At 39.5% G+C, this 21,795-nt stretch overlaps 1 long non-coding RNA gene across 1 annotated transcript; it reads left to right on the top strand.

Moving 5' to 3' along the window:
- Positions 1–20,732: 20,732 nt before the first annotated feature.
- On the top strand, positions 20,733–21,464 carry LOC131996427 (uncharacterized). The gene is made up of 2 exons (XR_009397856.1): positions 20,733–20,986; positions 21,222–21,464. It is a non-coding gene; the product is annotated as an uncharacterized LOC131996427 (long non-coding RNA).
- Positions 21,465–21,795: the final 331 nt, after the last annotated feature.

Here is a 21,795-nt window from a genome sequence, read left to right as displayed (position 1 = left end):
AACTGTGCCAAGTATGGGTGAAATCGGTGCATAATCTGATATAGCTGTCATATAAACCGATCTAGACTTCATGGGCTTAGAGGGCGCAAATTCAATTTGATTTCGTTGGAATTTTACATGACCTGTTTCGTTATGACTTTCAACAACTATGCAAAGTATGGCTTAAATTGGTCCATAACCTGACATATCTGCCATATAAACCTATCTGGGATCTTGACTTCTTGCGCCTCTATAGGGCGCAATTATTATCTAATTTGGGTGAAATTTTGTACAACGGCTTCTCCCATGACCTTCAACATACGTGTCAAATATGATCTGAATCGGTCTATAGCCTTATACAGCTCCCCTATAAAACGATCTCCCTATTTTACTTTTTGAGCCCCTATATGTTATATGGTTCCGAGGCGTGGGTACTTGTGAAAGCAGACGAGACACTGCTTGGAGTGTTTGAGAGAAAGATTTTTCGCAAAATTTATGAATCAGTTTGCATTGATGGACTGTATCGACGACGTATAAACCATGAACTGTATGCGCTGTATGACGACGTTGGCATAGTTAATCGTTTCAAAATACAACAGCTGCGTTGGCTAGGTCATGTTGTCAGAATGAATGAGGAAGCTCCAGCGAAAAAGTCTTTTGAAGGCGACCATAATGGTACACGCAAACCGGGACGAACACAAGCCTGATGTAAAAATCAAGTGGTGGGAGACACCTCGAAACTAGGTTTCAGAGATTATAAAACGAGCGCAGAAGATTGTGGCTCTTGGAACGCTATTCAACGTTTGACTTATGGGACAAATCTTCTTTAATAGCCAATTAAAGTAAAGGTAAGTAAGTACGTATGACGACATCAGTAACCTGGCAAAAAGAAGATAAAGGGGAGTAGAAAGATTGCAGGCTAACCTGTGAATGAACGTTGTTGAAGCGCCGATAAGATATAGTTGTCTATCTGGCTAGGAAGTGTAATATCCGATAATTGGATCAATACCATTTTCTATAACGTCTTTCAATACAAAATAATCTGATTTCAGTCTTGAATTAAAGGTGGCTTTTAAAATTGACTTAGTGAACAAAATTAGCCTGTTTTTGATGTCAGTTTTTGCTAGTGGACCATATTTTCCCCCATCTGTTGGGCCACGGATTTTCTCTTCTATCCTTTTCCTTCCAATTAACACCACACCTTTCAAAATTTGACGCGCCACGTTCCCTCAACAGAACGATTTTGATATTTGACAAGGAGTGATCATGGGCAGGAAACTGTATTGGAAGTGTTACATTCGGGAGTGTATCAAAGACGGACCGTAGCCTCGAAGTGGGGCCTCAGTCCGAGCATAGTACACTGGCTGTAGAAGGTTAGGTAAGGTTTAAGTGGCAGTCTGCCATCAGACTCAGAAGTTTTTGTTCATTATGCTATCACAGGAACAGAAGAAGGAAGATGCCTTCCAGTTCCTACCGTTGAACCATCCAGATCATTTTAAAAAGCCCAACAATTTGCGAATGTTCACATCCGCTAAATCAGACAGGTTCTCAAAGAAATGAGAACCTTAATTGGAAATCCTTCTGATTGCTAGTGCGAGACGCACACACACAGAAGGTATTCTATATTCTCTTCTCCTTCGATTCTGCAAAAGTCTTTACTTACAACCTTCAGTCTGTCAGCTCCGAGTAGACAGTGACCTGTCATGATGGACACAATGACTGAGATGTCTATTCTAGCCAGTGACAGCAAAGCGGTAGATCTCTTCAAGTCTAGATTAGGCCACATAGTTTTGGACTGCTCACAGCTCCCTCGTTGTCATCTATCATTCGTTGTCCTTCGGGCCTAATCCTGAAAACTTAGCCTACATGTCGCTAGAGGCATTCCCACCGATTCCAGTTTCGCAGGAATGTGTAAGGTAGTTCCTAGTCCCGCTAGCTCGTCTGCTTTACAATTCCCTGGGATATCTCTGTGCCACGGCACCCAGAATAGGTGAATTTTGAACTGTTCAGCCATTTCGTAAAGAGATCTGCGACAGTCGAAGGCAGTTTTTGTGTTCTGAAATACGTTTTCCATGGATTTAAAGGCTGCCTGGCTGTCTGAGAAGATATTCATGCCAATCGTCGTTATGACATTATATCTTAGCCATTCCACCACTTCCTTTATTGCAAGTATCTCCGCTTGATACACACTGTAGTGATCGGGAAACCTTTCCGATATGACCAGTTCTAGATCTTTAGACTACACTCCAAAGCCCACCTGGACTTCTAGTTTAGAACTATCCTTATAGATGTCTATGTAACTTCTATTACCAAGGATATCATAGTTCCAATTGGTTCTATCAGGAATAGTGGTACAGTAATTTTTTTTTATCAAAAAGCGGCTCAGTGGGTGCAATTTACACTGCCTGAATCATCGGCTGTGGTATCAAGGATAACACAGTGTCCGTAGACGCCCGATGACCAAAGAAAAAGTAGAGGCTCTAGAAGAGAACAGACAACAAATTACTTTCGTCTCAGTAGTTTGGTGGACGGCGATGTACAAAAAAGACAAAACAACAAGTGCGGAAAATCTTCCGGATGTACGGAACTCGCGTATTGCCAGATAAAAGTTCATGCTACTCGGATGAATTAAAGATGGAGGACAGAAAGGGTCTGGTGGCCTACGTTGAAAACCCAGGGACTGAGATTTGTTTCCGACTGACTGACCATAATACGGTTCTGCAGGCGGGGATACGAGCGATCACTGAATGCGTAAAACCAACGTCATGGTGTGTTGTTAGCCCGAAGACGTTGAGTGTGAACACCTCTATGGATGGTAAATTGGCCATCAGGGCAAAGACAACCAGGAAGGTAAGTTCACGAATTTTATTCTATTACACATCTGAAAACTACAGCAGGAATAATCAAAATCGGCTCAAAATTAGATATAGTGATGGATATTAGATATCTAGTATTGCCCAATTTCCACTCATAGGGTAGGTGTAGGGTATTATATAGACGGCACGGGCTGATTTTGAACTTTCCATACTAATTTTCTACCATTTTGTTGTTTATCAAAATAAGTCTCAACTTCCTGAAACAATAAATTTCACAAAAATCAATTACTCTCCATTTGGGTATAAAACTTAGATGTTTACTTTGAACATTTTAAGCATTTAAAATTTCTTTAAAATTTGAAGTAGCTTTGCTTCATGGTTCTTTACTAATTATGTTAATTTATAATGAGCTCAGGAATGTTTTGGGTTTCATTGACTAAAACTGTCCGCTTCTTCAAATGATGTATTTCATATGACAAGCAGAGTGATAGGGTGAAGGGTGGCTGCAGCATTGAAGGCATGACAAATATTTTTGACGAATTTATTTATTATGGAGATGAATGGCGCCCACCAAACAAGCGCCAAACTGCCCAAAAGATGCGCACACAAACCTATGGTCTGACGACTACCCACCAACATTCTTTTCAGAGAGTTTTGCTGTTGGAGACGCCGGTCGGTCAGGTTTTAGCCAAATGGGCAGCAAACTTACGCATTGAGTGGCGCTTAGGCATTTGTATCCTTTTATGGGACAAATTTGACAGAACACAAAAAACGGCAACGAATCTCGGGGAAAAAACCAACTTTAATAAGTTATGCATTTGGTCAAAATCACAAGAAACCAGTCATATGATGATGTTTGTTGTGATGCTCGTTTTTAACTTTGAAAATTGATGAACGCATGACGGTTTGGAGGAATGGAGGTTTGGTAACAATAATGCCAATGCCGTTGATGATGACATGTTGGCGTTTTTATCATGTGCTGACTTTAATATGATTTTTGTCCCCCGTTTTTTTTTGTTGGGCTGGCGTCCACTTTTGAAAGCGATGTTAAGCGAAATATTCGAAATACTAAAAAATGAAATTTTCAAATATTTGTTTTTTTCCTATAGGCAAGGTAGAGAAGTAAAAGAGAACTGTTTTTGATAAGTATGGAAATTCAGAAACGTAAGTAAAACAAAAGGGCGAGGGGAAGAGATTGAATTTTTTTTTTGGAACACGATGGCCATTATGCTGTATAAAATATGTAACTTTTACATTAAGGCGAAATATTTTCGTCCTTTAAGTCCACCATCCTTTTTGCTGAAGATTCTAGAGAGGTTGACAGAAAAATATCTTAGGGCAAATTTCCCTGGTAATAGCCTGTCTCAGCAACAGCATGCATATAGTAAGGGCAAGCCCACTAAAACAGCCCTTCAGGACCTAGTCGGCTATATAGAGTGAAAGTTCTCTGTCAAGGAATATACAATGGAAGCATTTCTTGACATATTGGGTTGCCCAAAAAGTAATTGCGGATTTTTTAAAAGAAAGTAAATGCATTTTTAATAAAACTTAGAATGAACTTTAATCAAATATACTTTTTTTACACTTTTTTTCTAAAGCAAGCTAAAAGTAACAGCTGATAACTGACAGAAGAAAGAATGCAATTACAGAGTCACAAGCTGTGAAAAAATTTGTCAACGCCGACTATATGAAAAATCCGCAATTACTTTTTGGGCAATTCAATATAATGATGACTCTTTAAAGCGATCTGGGTGGTTCAACAGTAGGAACCAGAAGACATCCTTATCCTGTTCCAATGGCATCACCATGGACGAAAACATCTAAGTGAGTCTAATGGCGTTAATAACGCCACCAAGATGAAAAAGTTTCTCTCAAAAACCCATGTCTAAACTGAAAAGTTAGTAAACGACATGAGAGTGAGAGCAGAGAGAACGGAGGACATGTTGAGACATTTAATGAAAACTCATTTTCCGCAGGATACGACGAGAATCACGGAGGCACCGGAATCTTGGAATAATGAGGTTGATCGAATAACAAGGTTGAGCATAACGTAATTTGTGGTAAAGGAAGCCTTGAGGAGCAGGAAGTCACCGTAGCGCAGAGGTAAGCATGTCCGCCTGCAAATGCAAATTTTGCTCATGAACATTCCACTAAGGAACAGGGGCAAACTTCTCACATATCAATGAGTGCAGCCGATTCAAGTTAAAGCTCAATGATAACAGGCCTGCCACTTATCACGTCTTTGGAGAGAATTTTTACATGGCATAGTACCTTAAAAATGTTGCCAGCATTAAGAGGAAAAAACCATCGCAGAATTTTTTTCTGATGTTCTTGCCAGGATTCGAACCCAGGCTTTCAGCATCATAGGCGGACATGCTAACCTCTGCGCTACGTTGGCCTCCTAGCATGTCCGCCTATGACGCAGAAAACCTGGTTTCGTATCCTGGTGAGACTATCAAAAAAATTTTTTCAGCGTCCGTTTTCCCCTCCTTATGCTGGCAACATTTTTGAGGTACTATGCCATGTAAAAATTTTCCCCAGAGAGGTGTCGCACTGAGGCTCGCCGTTCGGACTCCACTATAAAAAGAAGGCCCCTATTCATTGAGCTTAAACTGGAATCGGACTGCACTCATTGATATGTGAAAAGTTTGCCCCTGTTCCTTAGTGGAATGTTCATGGGAAAAATTTGCAAATTTGCCTTCAGGAGCCTCAAAGCATTTAAGTCATCCATACCTGATTGAATATTTCCGGCGTTGCTACAGAAGGGGGCCCGACTATCTCTCCACAGGGGGGCATTTTATCGCCACTCCTACGGATGACCTCCATAAATAACCTTTTAGGGATCCTGACTGAGGAAGAATCAGAATCAGCTATGCCAAAAAGCCGAAATGGTCTTGCAGATGGCATACAACTGGGCTTGATACAGGGATCTCAATGTTAACCCAGAGAAGACTGTAGTTTGTCCGTTCAGGAGAAAGACGAAGGTGGGCCAATTTGACGCTTCTCGTTTTCTCAATAAAACAATTTCGATATCCGACAAGGTCAGCAGCGTACTGAGAAGGCTCATAGATGTTGGGCACTATGCAGACGGGCAGTAGGCTCGAAATGGGGCTTGAATCCGAGGATAGTCTTGGAGTGTAAGAAGGAGATTAAAGCCTCCTTTGAGAATGCCCTAATCCGCTTCGTTTGGGTGATGGGACATAACGGAGTAAGGGAGAATGCAAGAGCAAAGGATTTGACTGTTCTAGCCAGTGAGAGCAATGGCCAGAGGACTGCCATCAATAAACTTGGTTATTGATTGATGGAGACTATTACTTAAACAAGTAAAAGCGTGCTAAGTTCGGCCGGGCCGAATCTTATATACCCTCCACCATGGATCGCATTTGTCGAGTTTTTTTTCCCGGCATCTCTTCTTAGGCAAAACGGGATATAAGAAAAGATTTGCTCTGCTTTTAGAGCGATATCAAGATATGGTCCGTTTTGGACCACAATTAAATTATATATTGGAGACCTGTGTAAAATGTCAGCCAATTCGAATAAGAATTGCGCCGTTTGGGGGCAAATCGGATAATAATTGCGACTTCTACAGGCTCAAACGCCCTCTGGGGCTCAAGAAATCAAGACCCAAGATCGGTTTATATGACAGCTATATCAAAACATGGACCACTATGGCCCATTTACAATACCAACCGACCTACACTAATAAGAAGTATTTGTGCAAAATTTCAAGCGGCTAGCTTTACTCCTTCGGAAGTTAGCGTGCTTTCGACAGACAGACGGACGGACGGACGAACGGACGGACGGACAGACGGACGGACATGGCTAGATCGACATAAAATGTCACGACGATCAAGAATATATATACTTTATGGGGTCTCAGACGAATATTTCGAGTAGTTACAAACGGAGTGACGAAATTAGTATACCCCCCATCTTATGGTGGATGGTATAAAAAAGTATGAAGTAGGTCAGTAAAGATTTCGGTATAATAACGGGACAAATAGGCCTACGAGCTCATTAATGCAAATTCAGTGCGGCATGTGATAGCATGTGGGGAAGATGATGAGACGTTGGAGCATTTCCTATGTCATTGCCCGGCTGCTTGCTTTTTATACCCACTATCATAGGATGGGGGTAGTCTTTCCGTTTGTAGCACATCAAAATATTTGTCTAAGTCCCCATAACGATCATCTAGCCATGTCCGTCCGTCCGTCTGTCAAAATCACGAGAGCGGCCGAACACGTAAAGCTAGCCGCTTGAAATTTTACACAGATACTTAGTATTAATGTAGGTCATTGGGGATTGCAAATGGGCCATATCGCTTCAGATAAGCTATTGCTTCCATAAAAGCCGATCTCCCGATTTGACTTCTTGAGTCCCCGCAAGCCGCAATTTTCGTCCGATTTGGCTAAATTTGAGCATGTAGTGTTCTGTTAAGACTTCCAAGACTATGCTAAGGTTGGTTTGAATCGGTCTTTAAGTTGATGTAGCTGGCATATAAACCGATCTCCCAATTTGACTTCTTGAGCTCTTACGAGCCGCAATGCTTTTCCGACTTAGTTAAAATGTTGCACATAGTGTTCTGTTATGACTTCCACCAACTGTGCCAAATACGGTTCAAATCGGTCTATAACCTAGCTCCCATATTAACCGATTCCACGATTTGACTGATAGGTTAGATAAGGTTAGGTTTAAGAAGCAGTCTGCCATCAGACTCAGACGTTTTCGTCCATTGTGATACCACAGGAACAGAAGAAGAAAGGTATAGCTCTAAAAAGGACAATAACTTGCGATTGTTCACATCCGCTAAGGTTCCCAAAGAAATGAGAACCTAAAGTGCAACTCCTTCTGACTGCTAGTGCGGGATAGACACAGAAGGTGTTTTATAGTCTCTTATTCTTCGATGTCCTCATAGCTTTTGCAAAAGTCGTTGCTGGCAACCTTCAGACTGAAGGTTGTCAGCATGTTTTTCGATTAGACTGGGACCTGTCATGACGGATACAATGACTGAGACGTCTGTTCTAGCCAGTGACAGCAAAACGGTAGACCTCTTTAAGTCTAGATAAGGCCACATAGTTTTGTAATGCCCCCTTTTTGTGACCATCTATCGTTCGTTGTCTTTCCTGAAAACTTAGCTTACATATCGCTAGAGGTATACCCACAGATTCCAGTATCTCTCGAATGTATAGGGTAGTTCCTAGTCTCGCAAGCTCGTCCGCTTTACAATTTCCTGGGATAATACTGCGGTCACCGTAGCGCAGAGGTTATCAGAGGTTATAGAAACGAAAAGATTTCTAACTACCGGCATTCTGTTGTGAACTTAGGGTTATTTCACTCATTTGAAATATCACAGCTTCTACTCTGATTTCGGTATAGCAGTTATCTAAAGGTATTCATGTTTGATTCTAAATGCAGAGGAACTTTTCTTACGCACGTTTTCGTTTTTGTTCCTGCCAGTGGTAGTGTCCTTGGTCGATATGTTAAGCGGTTGCTTTTTTTTTCCTACTACCCGAAGAGTGATCCCCTGAATCATTACACCAAATCATCATACAATCATCTCCCCCCTTATGTTACGCTCCTGATATTTGCTTCCTTGGTTGCCATACAATTTATGCCAAAGTTGTTGTTCTTGAACATTTGCTTGTTTAAGTGGCGCATATCAATTGTCAAAATGTCATATGCTTGTCGCTTTTTCAGCACAAAAAGATGACGAACTGAACCTGTAGCATTTTGACAAACTTCTTGTGATCCAGTGATGAATTACCGCAACATTTTGCTGCATTAGCTGAAATTTTAATTACAGCCTTACCTTAGGAGGGATTTCGAAAGAAATGTTTTTTTTCCTGTTCTTTCAACAATTTTTACCAGCAGACAGGGGGCTCCAGGTTGGCGACATTATTTTTACCATGCAGATGGTGGGGTAGTGCCGGTAGAAGGGTTTGGTCCAGTGGCTGCCATAACCGTGGATCGTCATAAACTGCTGTTTGTAAGTCATAAATATGATGAGCTGCCAATGTTGGACTTCGTTAAGGCAGCCGTAATATTTTTTTTTTTTTTTTGGTTTTTCTTTAAGAAGTTTTGGTATTAAATTTAAAACTCGACTTTATCTTTCTTTTCTTCCTTTTTTTTTTTGCCTTTGCAAACATTTTTATATCAACCATTCATCACAGAGTTTTCTTAGTACGCGGTCATCCTGATCAAGAGTCATCAAATGATCGTCATAATCATACTGCAAATGTTTGCGTTTGCGTCTGCCACAAGGACTTGAGGCATTGGCTGTTTTAAAACCAAATGGCGTTTTCGAGTATTTTGGCCGGTACACATTGATGGTGGTAGTGGTGGTTGGGCCCGAGCATATTATGTTGGCATTTAATCGTGTACTTTTTGGTATTTGACTGCGGGAACTTCATAAAATTTTTAATTGATTGATTTATTTCTGGGAAGTTTTTCTTAGGAGCCCACTTCTATTCCATTGTGCTGTTCGGCTGTGCACTCATCCTGCTTGGTTTGCTCTTTTTTAGAAGTTTCCAAAGGCTTCTTGACAAGCAACCAGATATGAGAAGGTACATTTTTATGACTTTAGTAGGGAGTTAAATGTTCGATTTTTACATGCAGTCGCCTTTTTTTGTTGTTGTTGAATTTTATCAAAAATGTCTTCGCATGCGTGTGGTACAATTTGCTTATTGTTTTTTGGATTCTTTTCTTGGGCAGCACATGATTGTTTGCCAAAGATAATGAGTTTCTAGGTGGTCAGTAAACATTTTTGTGACTTCTCCTTTCCACCGCAAAGGAGAAGTCAGGGTTTTGTTTTGTGATTGACAAATCAATTTTGTTTTTGACATTCTCATTATTCTAAATATTCAGAAGACGTTTTAGCGGATCCTCTATCAATGAAAGTTCTATGGTTATTGGGTGTCAGTGTTTCCTACTTTCGTAATACATCAAAGTATTACTTGCCGACTCTTAGCTATATATGTTTCGGTTATGGCAAAATATTACGTTTCCTTTACCATATCCTTGTGCTTTTCCTCTCGTTCTGAAACTTAGGAATTATCTGCCTTGTGTCCATTGGCAGGATAAGATAACAGTTATCGGGTTATATCTTCATAGGACTTCCACATAAAATAACTTTGACAAATTATTTCATCTCATCCCCTGCGAGGAGTAACCATCCAGTCACGAAGCGGGGGATTAAGGGTCTAACCCGGGGTCAATGAATTGACTTTGGTTTCCCAGGCTAATGTAAAGATTTCGGATCAAGGTTAGGTTAGATTTAAGTGGCAGTCTGCCATCAGACTCACTTAGACGTTTTTGTGCCACAGGAACAGAAGAAGAAAGATGCCTTCTATTGCCTTCTATTTTTTTAAAAGAAAGTAAATGCATTTTTAATAAAACTTAGAATGAACTTTAATCAAATATACTTTTTTTACACTTTTTTTCTAAAGCAAGCTAAACTGACAGAAGGAAGAATGCAATTACAGAGTCACAAGCTGTGAACAAATTTGTCAACGCCGACTATATGAAAAATCCGCAATTACTTTTGGGGCAACGCAATAGTTCCTGCCGTTGAACCATTCAGATCGCTATAAAATGCCCAACAACTTGCGAATGTTCACATCCGCTAAATCAGACAGGTTCCTAAAAAAAATGAGAACCTAAAGTGGAACTCCTTCGGAGTGCTAGTGCGGGACACACACACAGAAGGTGTTCTATAATGTCTTCTTATTCGATGTCCTCACAGCTTCAGCAATAGTTGTTGCTAGCAACCTTCAGTCTTTCAGCATGTTCTCCGATTAGACAGTGACCTATCATGACGGACACAATGACCGAGACGCCTGTTCTAGCCAATGACAACAAAGCAGTAGACCTCTTCTAGAGGTCTAGATTAGGCCACATAGTTTTGGAATGCTCACAGCCCCCCCTATGTGACCATCTATCATTCGTTGCCCTGAAAACTCAGCTTAAAAGTCACTTACAACCCAAAGTTTGGAACCATCCCTATAGAAGTCTATGTAACTTCTGTTACCAGGGTTCGGATCTATCAGGAATAGTGGTACAGTACTTTTTATCAAAAAGCGGCTTAAGCTCAACACTGTCTGGAACGTCGGTCGGATATTGTATCAAGGATAACACAGTGTCCGTAGTCGTCACATGACCAATGAGAAAGCTCCCTTAACCTCACGGCAGTGGTTGCTGCAATTTGCGTAGTCACAATATTCAGAGGCATAAGATGTGGCATTAAATTCAGTACATCAGATGGTGTCCTCCTCAGTGTGGTGTGCAAACAAGCCATCCTTTGGATCCGCTTGAGTATTGAGCAGTAGGTGGACTTTTGAAGCACCGTCCACCAGAACACAACACCATATAGCATTAAAGGTCTAACAACAACTCTCTGGAGTTGGAGATATACAGGTTTACGAAACGAATGCGAACATCCAAATTGTCTTCTCAGATCCAATCGCAGCTGGATTGGGATGCTGGTACCACGCAAGTGGTACACTTATCCGACAAAACAACATTGGCTTGTTTCATTGCGAGGATACCTGTGATGTACTCTCTGGAGTTGGAGCTATCCAGCTTTACGATACAAATGAGAAGGACATCCAAATGGTCTTCTCAGGTACAACCGCAACTGGAACCTCTACTCCTGATGGAAATGCTGGTTCTTCGCAAGGGAATAAGCGGAAGGCCTAGAACCATCCACTCTGACGATGAATGACAAGAGTTTGATGCGCAAGCATAGGTTCCACATCAGAAAGTACGAATCTATGATAAATACTATTGTCGTGGAACGTATGAAAAAATGCAAATTTTGCATATGAATTAGTGGAATGCCCATATGGAAAATTAGCATTTTTATACCCTCTACCATAGGATGGGGGTATACTACATTGTTCATTCGGTTTGTAACACCTCGAAAGATGCATCTGAGCCCCCATAAAGTATATATATTCTTGATCGTCATGTCATTTTAAGTCGATCTAGCCATGTCCGTCCGTCCGTCTGTCTGTCCAACAACAGCGTTAAGTATGATTCAAATCGGTTGATAATCTGGTATGGATGTCATATAAACCGATCTTTGATCTAGACTTCTTAAGCCAATAGAGCGCGCAATTCGCATCCGATTTTGCATGAGATGTTTTGTTATGACTTCCAATAACTATGCTAAGTATGGCGCAAATCGGTACATAACCTGATATAGCTGCCATATAAACCGATCTGGGATCTTGACTTCTTGAGCGTCTAGAAAGCGCAATTCTCATCTGATTTGGCAGAAATTTTGTGCAACGGCTTTTCTCATGACCTTCAACATACGCGTTCAATATGATCTGAATCGATCAATAGCTTGATACAGCTCCCATATAAACCTACAGGGTGGCTGATGAAAGCCGCTACCAAAAAAAAATGTAATAACTTTTTTTCTATTTAATAATAATAATTTAATAATTAATTTAATTAATTAATTAATTAATTTAATTAATAATAATTTAATAATTAATTTAATAATTTAATTTAACATGAATAAAAGAAAAATGTATTCCATACACCGAAAAAAAAATGTAGCAATATTCATCATTGTAGCAATATTCATCAGCCACCCTGTATCTTCCGATTTTGCTTCTTGAGCCCCTACAAGGCGCAATTCTTATCCGAAAGAACTGAAATATTACTCAATGACTTCTAAAATGTACAGCATTGATTTATCGTCCGAATCGGACTATAACTTGATATAGCTCCAATAGCATAACAGTTCTTATTCAATATTCTTTATTTGCCTAAAAAGAGATACCGCGCATAGAACTCGAAAAATGCGTTCCATGGTGGAGGGTATATAAGATTCGGCCGGACCGTACTTAGCACGCTCTTATTTGTTTTTCTTTAAGTGATTTAAAATTTTTTTTTTCCAAATACCTCATCTTCTTACAACACTCAAAGATTACCATATGAATTACGGCATTGCTGATCTTTCGCAACTGGGCTTAGATACTTCTCAAGATTATCCCTTAATAAGCCTAACATTTAATGCGATAAATATCTAACCATGCTTAGCTCTTAATCAGAGTTTAAATAGATCGATATTTTAATATTCGCAAGCACAACTGTCTAAAACAATTAAGTTTTAGGGAATAATTGCCGGTGGAATATCTCAAAATGTGTGCTTGTCCACAACAATGAAGATTGGTTGGTCTCTCAATGCCTTTGTAGTAGACAAAATCCCACTTAGCCATCCCACTGCAATCTATTGCATGATGAAGGACCTACAACTTAATCCGCTCTAAATGCCTGTTAAATTGTCTCAATATTACCGCCTACCTAAACTCCTTTTTTGCTGACGGGCTCGACCAACTCAAAACAATGACACACCTTAATACACAACTGGGCACAACTCCTTTCAATCTGCCATTTAATCCTTCAAAGGAACTCAATGCCAAAATGGACACACAATTACTATGAGGCTAGCTATACTATGTACAAACTCAGCTGGAATTGACAAAGGAAATCGAAGAATAAAACGAATGAAGAGAAAACGGACATGGAGAATCCTTTCGAGAGTATTTCGGTATCGTTCAATTTTACCGCATACCGAGATCAGTGGCGCGACAGGCACACACACCATAGCAAACCATTAAAGAGAATGGCTTAGTGCAGACCCATGCAAATAAACCGATTGATCCTGGCATTCTCACCCTAGACATGTAGAGTGTGCATTGGTGAGTGCCAAAAGGATGTGTTTGCAAAAAAGAATAGAAATTAGACCTGCGGAAGGGATTACATTGTGGGATCAGTTTAAGTGGGAGGATACAACAAATATAGGATTATAAGCAGAAATTGGTTCAAAGGATCATAACACTAAAGCATGCGGCTTAAGATGAATTAGCACAAAACAGAACAGGTATACAGTAAGCATTGCGGCAGGACAACTGTTTTAGCCCTTTATTCCTTGTGGCTAGTCTGCACACACACACACACACATATATACATGCAAAATATCGGAATATTGACCGGAAAATCCGATAGATAGGATTAGAAGGATTTCGAACAAGGACACAATTGAAATGAAAATATTTTGCATACTAATTAAGCACGGTTTAAAATATAATCCCAATAGATTTGTAATTGCTGCAGCATATCCTCCCATGTTTAGCCTTTAGTACGCCGCCTGAATTACCAATACAAGCGCTAAGCCAACTCACAATAGGAAGTATGTTTATTATACTCTGTGTAAATTTTGAAAGACCAAAAACTCCAACTGCAGTTGATTTAAGATATCTTGCATATCATTTAGAGGATTTTCGTCAATTACCCTTTTTGTGCTATGCCAGTGAATTTGTTTGTAGTCTCTATGCCAGCTCGAACGGCTTACAGGATATTTATCCTTTTGTGGGCGTTTAATTGTAGTTCTATTTATGACAACGACTGGTTATGAACATGGTTTTCATAGAATTTCCCAAAAACTCCTCGAAACCTTTCCCAATTTGTTATGCTTTGCTTCATATGCAAATTTTACAAAAACTATTTTGGAAAATTTTTAATAGAGTTTGTTACGGTAACCGTCTGATTTTGCAAATTGAAAAAAAAAAAATTGCAGAATAAACTCTTTTTGTTTTTAGGAGTGAATTTTGCATGCCTGAGATAAAGTATCCACTTTTTGAGAAGATGTTGAAACTATTGAAACGATGGAAGAATAGTCGTATACACAAATAAACCTATTTCCAAGTAGTATCATGCCTCGGACTTATCCATTGAATCCGTCATCAGACAGTAGTCGCCACTTTAGTTTTTCATATTTTTTCTGGGGACGTACATTCAGGAGTGCCTGATCCATTTGCTGTTGGTTCATGGCACAGACCCTGGTTCTATAACATTATTCGGAATTGAATCCACTCTCGGTAGATTTGGAATCTAGGAATACAGTCACAATGACTATGGTTCTTCGACAATGTTCTCATCCAACTTTTCCAATCTGCATTGAGCATTTCGAGAATGAAGGATCGAACCAATAAGGAAGGGCAAAAATCGGCCGCTGCCGACTGTATAATACCCTACACCTACCTATAAGTACAATGTGGGACCTATATCCAATTCTGAACCAATTTTAATGGACCTAGGCGAGCAAATATGTTCAAACTGTAAAAACTACGGTTGACAAATGACAAAATTATGGCAAATTACCCAAAACCTCACGAACGATATATGGGAACTATATCTAATTCTGAATCGATTCCGGGAAAACTTCTCAGATAATGTGGTAGTCGTCGAGGATAGCATTGTGCAAAATTTTGGCAAGATAGGTCAAACAATGCGCTTGCAGTGGCTCTTGGGGTGAAAATCTAGCGATATACGTATATGACAGCTATATCTAAATCTGGGCCGATTTCCATGAAATTCGCCAGTAATATTGAGAGTCAAGAGAAAATCCTTTCTGTCAAATTTCGAGAGAATCGGTTAACAAATGACTATTTTATTGCATTATTACTGCAAATCGGACAAACATATATATGAGAGCTATATATCTGAACCGATTTCAAGCAAACTCCTTAGATATTGTGGTAGTCGTCGAGGAAAGCTTTTTGCCAAATTTTGGCAAGATGGATCAATGAATGCGCTTGCTGCGACTCTAGAAGTTAAAATCGGGTGATATATATATATATATGAGAGCTATATCTAAATCTGGGCCGATTTCCATGAAATTCACCAGTAATATTGAGAGTCAAGAGAAAATACTTTCTGTCAAATTTCGAGAGAATCGGTTAACAAATGACCATTTTATTGCATTATTACTGCAAATCGGACGAACATATATATGGGAGCTATATCCAAATCTGAACCGATTTTGACCAAACTCTATGTATATTGTGGTAATCATCGAGGAAAGCGTTTTGCAAATTTTTGGCAAGATGGATCAATAAATGTGCTTGCAATGGTTCTAGGAGTGACAACCGGCCGATATATATATGAGAGTAATATCTTAATCTGAACCGATTTCCATTAAATTCACCAGTAATATTGAGAGTCGTAAAAAAATCCTTTCTGCCAAATTTCGAGAGAATCGGTTAACAAATGACAATTTTATTGCATTATCACTGAAAATCGGACGAATATATATGTGGGAGCTATATCTAAATCTGAACCGATTTTGACCAAACTCTATGTATATTGTGGTAGTCGTCGAGGAAAGCGTTGTGCAATATTTTGGCAAGATTGGTCACTAAATGTGCTTGTAGTGGTTCTGGGAGTGAAAATCGGGTGACTTATATATATGAGAGCTATATCTTAATCTGAACCGATTTCCATGAAATTCACCAGTAATGTCGACAGTCGTTAAAAAAATCCTTCCTGCCAAATTTCGAGAGAATTGGTTAACAAGTGACAATTTTATTGCATTGTTACTGAAAATCGGACGAACATATATACGGGAGCTATATCCAGATTTGGACCGATTTTTTCCAATTTCAATAGGCTTCGTGTCTAGATCGAAAAACATGTCTGTACCAAATTTGAAGACGATCGGATGAAAATTGCGACCTGTACTTTGTACACAAATTAACATGGACAGACGGACAGCCAGACGGACGGACAGACGGACGCACAGACAGACGGAAATATCTAAATCGAATCAGTAAGTGATTCTGAGTTGATCGGTATACACAGCAATGGGCCTATCTCTCTTCCTTTTGAGTGTTACAAACAATTTCACTAAGTTATTATAACCTGTACCACAGTAGTGGTGTAGGGTATAATAATTATTTATTCGAATTCATATGCAACCCACACTTCGTGTTCTTTTGCAGTATATCCGGTCCCTCTAGTTCGATTTGAATATCAATCAACAAATTGCCTTTAGCTAAAATGAAAAGGTGACTCGGCCTTGAAGCTCTCTTCTTGCAGTATCATGTTCCGGACTTATCCATTGAAACTGTCATCAGACAAGGGTCGTCACATTAGTGATTCATATTTTTTCTGGGGACGCATGTTCAGTAGTGCCTGACCGGTTACTGTTGGTTCATGGCACAGACCCTGGTTCTATAGCATTATTTGGTAAGTTTCCTAAAGGTGTAACTTGTTAAGCAACTGTCATTGAGCTCGTCTCGAAAGAGAAACGAAGAAAAAATTGTAAAATTTAATGATCTTCGCCCTAACTGGCAAAAAATGTGAAAAATGAAAAAATTCGGCAGAGCCTGGCCACGATTCGAACCTGGGCACACGGAGCAGCGGCAAGAGCCATTGGCGTTGTCTTAACGTTCGAAAGCCATTAATACAACTTCCAACAGATGCACAAAATCATGTGTAATACGGAAGCAGTGTAATTGGTCACTGGAAGAATACAATAAATACAATATACCAATGCACGGCCCTTGAAGCCATCTTACCTAATATGGTTGAAAAGTCTTCTAACCAAAGATGAAAGGCGTCCCATAGTGGTTGGTGTGTGCTGAATTCTTTGGTTTTACTTCTCCATTTGCATCTCCGATCATCGATCTCGTCTCGAAAGAGAAAAAGAACAAGAGTTGTAAAATTTAATGATCTTCGAACTAACAGGCAAAAAACTTGAAAAATAACAAGTAAAAAGGCGTTAAGTTCGGTCGGGCCGAACTTTGAATACCCACCACCCCGGGTATATATGTAAACCACCTTTCATCAAAATGCGGTGAAAATTGCATGCCCATAGCAGTTATATCGAAATATGTTCCGATTTGGACCAAATACTAATAAGTACAAGTCATTGTTCAATTGTGTAAAACAAAATATTGGTCTTTCTAGTAGCTATATCTAAAAACATACCGATCTGAACCATATACAACATGGATGTCGAAAAGCATAACATAAGTCACTGTGTCAAATTTCGGATAAATCGGATTATAAATGCGCGTTTTTGCGGCATTTTATTGGCCCAAAACATTAAACCGAGAGATCGGTCTATATGGCATCTATATCCAAATCGGGACCGATCTGAGCCAAATTAAAGAACGATATCGAAGGGCCTAATACAACTCACTGTCCCAAGTTTCGGCGACATCGGACAATAAATGCGCTTTTTATGGCCCCAAAACCTAAAACCGAAAGATCGGTCTATATGGCAGCCATATACAAATCTGGACCGATCTGTACCATATTGCAGAAGTATGTCAAGGGGCTTAACTCAACTCATTGTCCCAAATTTCGGCGACATCGGACAATAAATGCGTCTTTTATGGGCCTAAGACCCTAAAGCGGAGGATCGGTCTATATGGCAGCTATATCCAAATCTGATTCGATCTGTGCCAAATTAAAGAGGGATTTTGAAAGGCCTTACAGAACTCACTGTCCCGAATTTTAGCAAAATCGGATAATAAATGTGGCTTTTATGGGCCTAAGACCCTAAATCGGAGTATCGAAGCTATAACCAAATCTGAACCGATCTGAACCAAATTGCCAAACGATGTCCAAGGGCCTAACACAACTCACTGTCTCAAATTTCAGCAAAATCGGATAATAAATGTGGCTTTTATGGGCTTAAGACCCTAAATCGGCGGATCGGTCTTTATGGGGGCTATATCAAGATATAGTCCTACATAGCTCATCTTCGAACTTAACCTGCTTATGGACAAAAAGGAATCTGTGCAAAATATCAGCTCAATATCTCTTTTTTTAAGACTGTAGCGTGATTTCAACAGACAGACGGACGGACATGTCTAGATCGTCTTAGATTTTTACGCTGATCAAGAATATATATACTTTATAGGGTCGGAAATGGATATTTCGATGTGTTGCAAACGGAATGACAAAATTAATATACCCCTATCCTTCGGTGGTGGGTATAAAAAAATCGACTCCAAAATTTCAGGAAAATAGAGTAATGGTTGCCCAAAAAGTAATTGCGGATTTTTTAAAAGAAAGTAAATGAATTTTTAATTAAACTTAGAATGAACTTTAATCAAATATACTTTTTTTACACTTTTTTTCTAAAGCAAGCTAAAAGTGACAGCTGATAACTGACAGAAGAAAGAATGCAATTACAGAGTCACAAGCTGTGAAAAAATTTGTCTACGCCGACTATATGAAAAATCCGCAACCCAAAATTGCACCTTCAAGAGGCTCAGAAAGTCAAATTGGCAGATCGGTTTATATGGCAGCTATGTCAGCTTATGAACCGATTTAGACCATACTTCGCACAGTTGGAAGTCATGCCAAAACGATATGTGCAAAATTGCAGGCAAATCAGATAAGAATTGCGCCCTCGAGAAGCTCAAGAAGTCAAGACCCAAGGTCGGTTTATATGACATCTAAATCAGGTTATGGACTGATTTAGACCATACTTGGCACAGTAGTTGGACGTCATAACAAAACACTTTGACCAAATTGCGGCTTACAGGGGCTCAAGAAATCAAATCGGGATATCGGTTTATATGGGAGCTATATCCAAATCGGAACGAATATGGTTCATTTGCAATACCCTACATCAATAAATAGTAAATATCTGTGCCAAATTTCAAGCGGCTAGCTCTACGCGTTCGACTGGTGTCGTGATTTCGATATACGGACGGAAGGACATCGCTATGTTGACTTAGAATGTGGAGACGATCAGTATTTCGAGGGTTACAGACGGAATGACAAGATAAGTATGACCCCATCCTATGGTGATGGGTATAAAAACTAGCAACAAATCTGTCATGGGTATAGAAACTAGCAACAAAGGGTAGAGATTATTATACCCTCCACCATAGTATCGGGGTATACTAATTTCGTCATTCTGTTTGTTACTCCTTGAAGTAATCGTATAAGACCCCTCTTCTGAATCCAAGGAAAGATGCAAGAACAGGAGAACAATGAGAACGATCTTCCCTTTCGCCACTGGCCAAGGCCTTGAAACACCACTCGAGCCTTAACGGAAGAATTCCCAATTGCTGAGCATGAGCAAGAATTTGGCCGAATAAATAGCACTACTTTGCCTTTTCTCAAGATTGGCCCATGGGGATGCAGAATTCCCTGGCGAATCTGAATAGTTTATGAATTCGATACCAATTCAATAAATTTCCCTGATTGAAGCTTCATCTGGGCGTATATATTTGAAAATCAGCCCCTTGTCATCTTACCACAAATTACCAGCAACTTTGAGAGGAAAAACTCTTTGACTTTATAAGGTCATGAATATACATTATATCCATCATCATCCAGACAATTCACAGGGGGATTGTCGAGTGACATTTGGGGCGTTGGGGCCATCGGTTTAGATTTTAATTTTTATTAATATCTTTATTTCCATGTAAAACCAATAATGTTGGACCATTAAAGCGTTAATAATAAATAAGTCATAAAACCAAGAAAATTCTCATAATTGAATTATGGATGTAAAGTTGAAAAACTAACAACAATTAAAATGCCATAAAAATTGGTTAAATTGAAAACAGAAACTGCAACCAAAAACGTCAGTCGCCATCATCAGCACCAGCCAGTAGTAGCCAGTGAGGGCCAGTCCAAAGCATCCAGGCAGGCAGTCAGCCCATGAATAGAGCTACAACCACACCATGATGATCCCATAAAACTGCAGCGATCAGCAGGAGGAGCTCACCAGCAGCAGCCGTCTAGGCCATGTGTTTTGATAGACAATAATAACACCAACAATAACATCATCATCATCATCATCAAATTCTAATGGAGCTCGAAAAGCGACAGATTAGAATCATCAGCCAAGAGCACAACATGAGGCCAGCGTTAGACAATGCCTTGTTCGATTCCTGGAAAAATCCATAAAAGCCATTGGAAATGGTTTGTGGCGCGCAATAGATGAAATTTTGTTTTAATATTCGCCCAAAAAAAAAAATGCATTGGAAAAACATTGGGGAGATATTAAACGGACATAAAATCGACAATGTTTCCCAAAGAGCGATCAACATATAGTGGAAGATTATTCGGGATGTTTGGTGTTTACGGAATGATTGAAAAGATCATAAAACGTGAATTGCTAGAGTCTGCTACAGTCGGAATAGAAACTATGGCAACTGCCAAAGAATCGATGACAGGAAAATGATGACTGTTTGGTGAAGTTGTAAAAATGTTTTTGGGAAAATTAAAACAAATTATTTTTATTTGAAATGGCTATGTGTTTAGAGATGGCTGTTTAATAAGGCACAACAGATCATAATCTTCACATAAAGAAAGGGCAAACGCCTTATACCCAAGGGGTTGAGACTCCCTAGGGGTATCTAAAAGTAAGTTTCTTAGAGAAAAATTTCCTACGAGTTTAGGCAAAACAATTTTTGAACATATATTGAATTTTTAAAAATTTTATACTAGAAGCTATAACAAATCAAGTGGAGATTAGCAAAGTTGTGATATTCAAAATGGAACCTAAACAACTCTAAAGCGTTTCCGAGTGGTTTTGAAATCTTAATTTATATGGCGATTTCCTTCAGTAAGATTCTAAAATTTAGTCTTTCTTTCCAGGAAAAATTATTATGATCAATCAGCTCGACTCCCTTTGGAAAACAAAATCAAGTAAAAAGGCGTAAAGTCCGGCCGGGCCGAACTTTGGATACCCACCACCTCTGGTATATATGTAAACCACCCTTCGTCAAAATCCAATGAAAAATGCATACCTTATTCCCCATAGCTGTTATATCGAAATATGTTCCAAATTCTACCAAATATTTATAAGTACAAGTCCTTGTTCAATTGTGTATAACAAAATATTGGTTTATTTAGTAGCTATATCTGCCATCGTAACGCAGAGGTTAGCATATCCGCCTATAACGCTGAACGCATGGGTTCGAATCCTGGCGAAACCATCAGAAAATATTTTTCAGCGGTGGTTTTCCCCTCCTAATGCTGGCAACATTTGTGAGGTACTATGCCATGTAAAACTTCACTCCAAAGAGGAGTCGCACTGCGGCACGCCGTTCGGACTCGGCTATAAAAAGGAGGCCCCTTATCATTGAGCTTAAAAATTGAATCAGACTGCACTCATTGATATGTGAGAAGTTTGCCCCTGTTCCTTAGGGGAATGTTTATGGGCAAAAAT

The sequence above is a fragment of the Stomoxys calcitrans genome, chromosome 3, assembly GCF_963082655.1.
Source record: "Stomoxys calcitrans chromosome 3, idStoCalc2.1, whole genome shotgun sequence".
Classification (NCBI taxonomy): domain Eukaryota; kingdom Metazoa; phylum Arthropoda; class Insecta; order Diptera; family Muscidae; genus Stomoxys; species Stomoxys calcitrans.
This window is presented reverse-complemented; position numbering and strand designations above follow the sequence as displayed.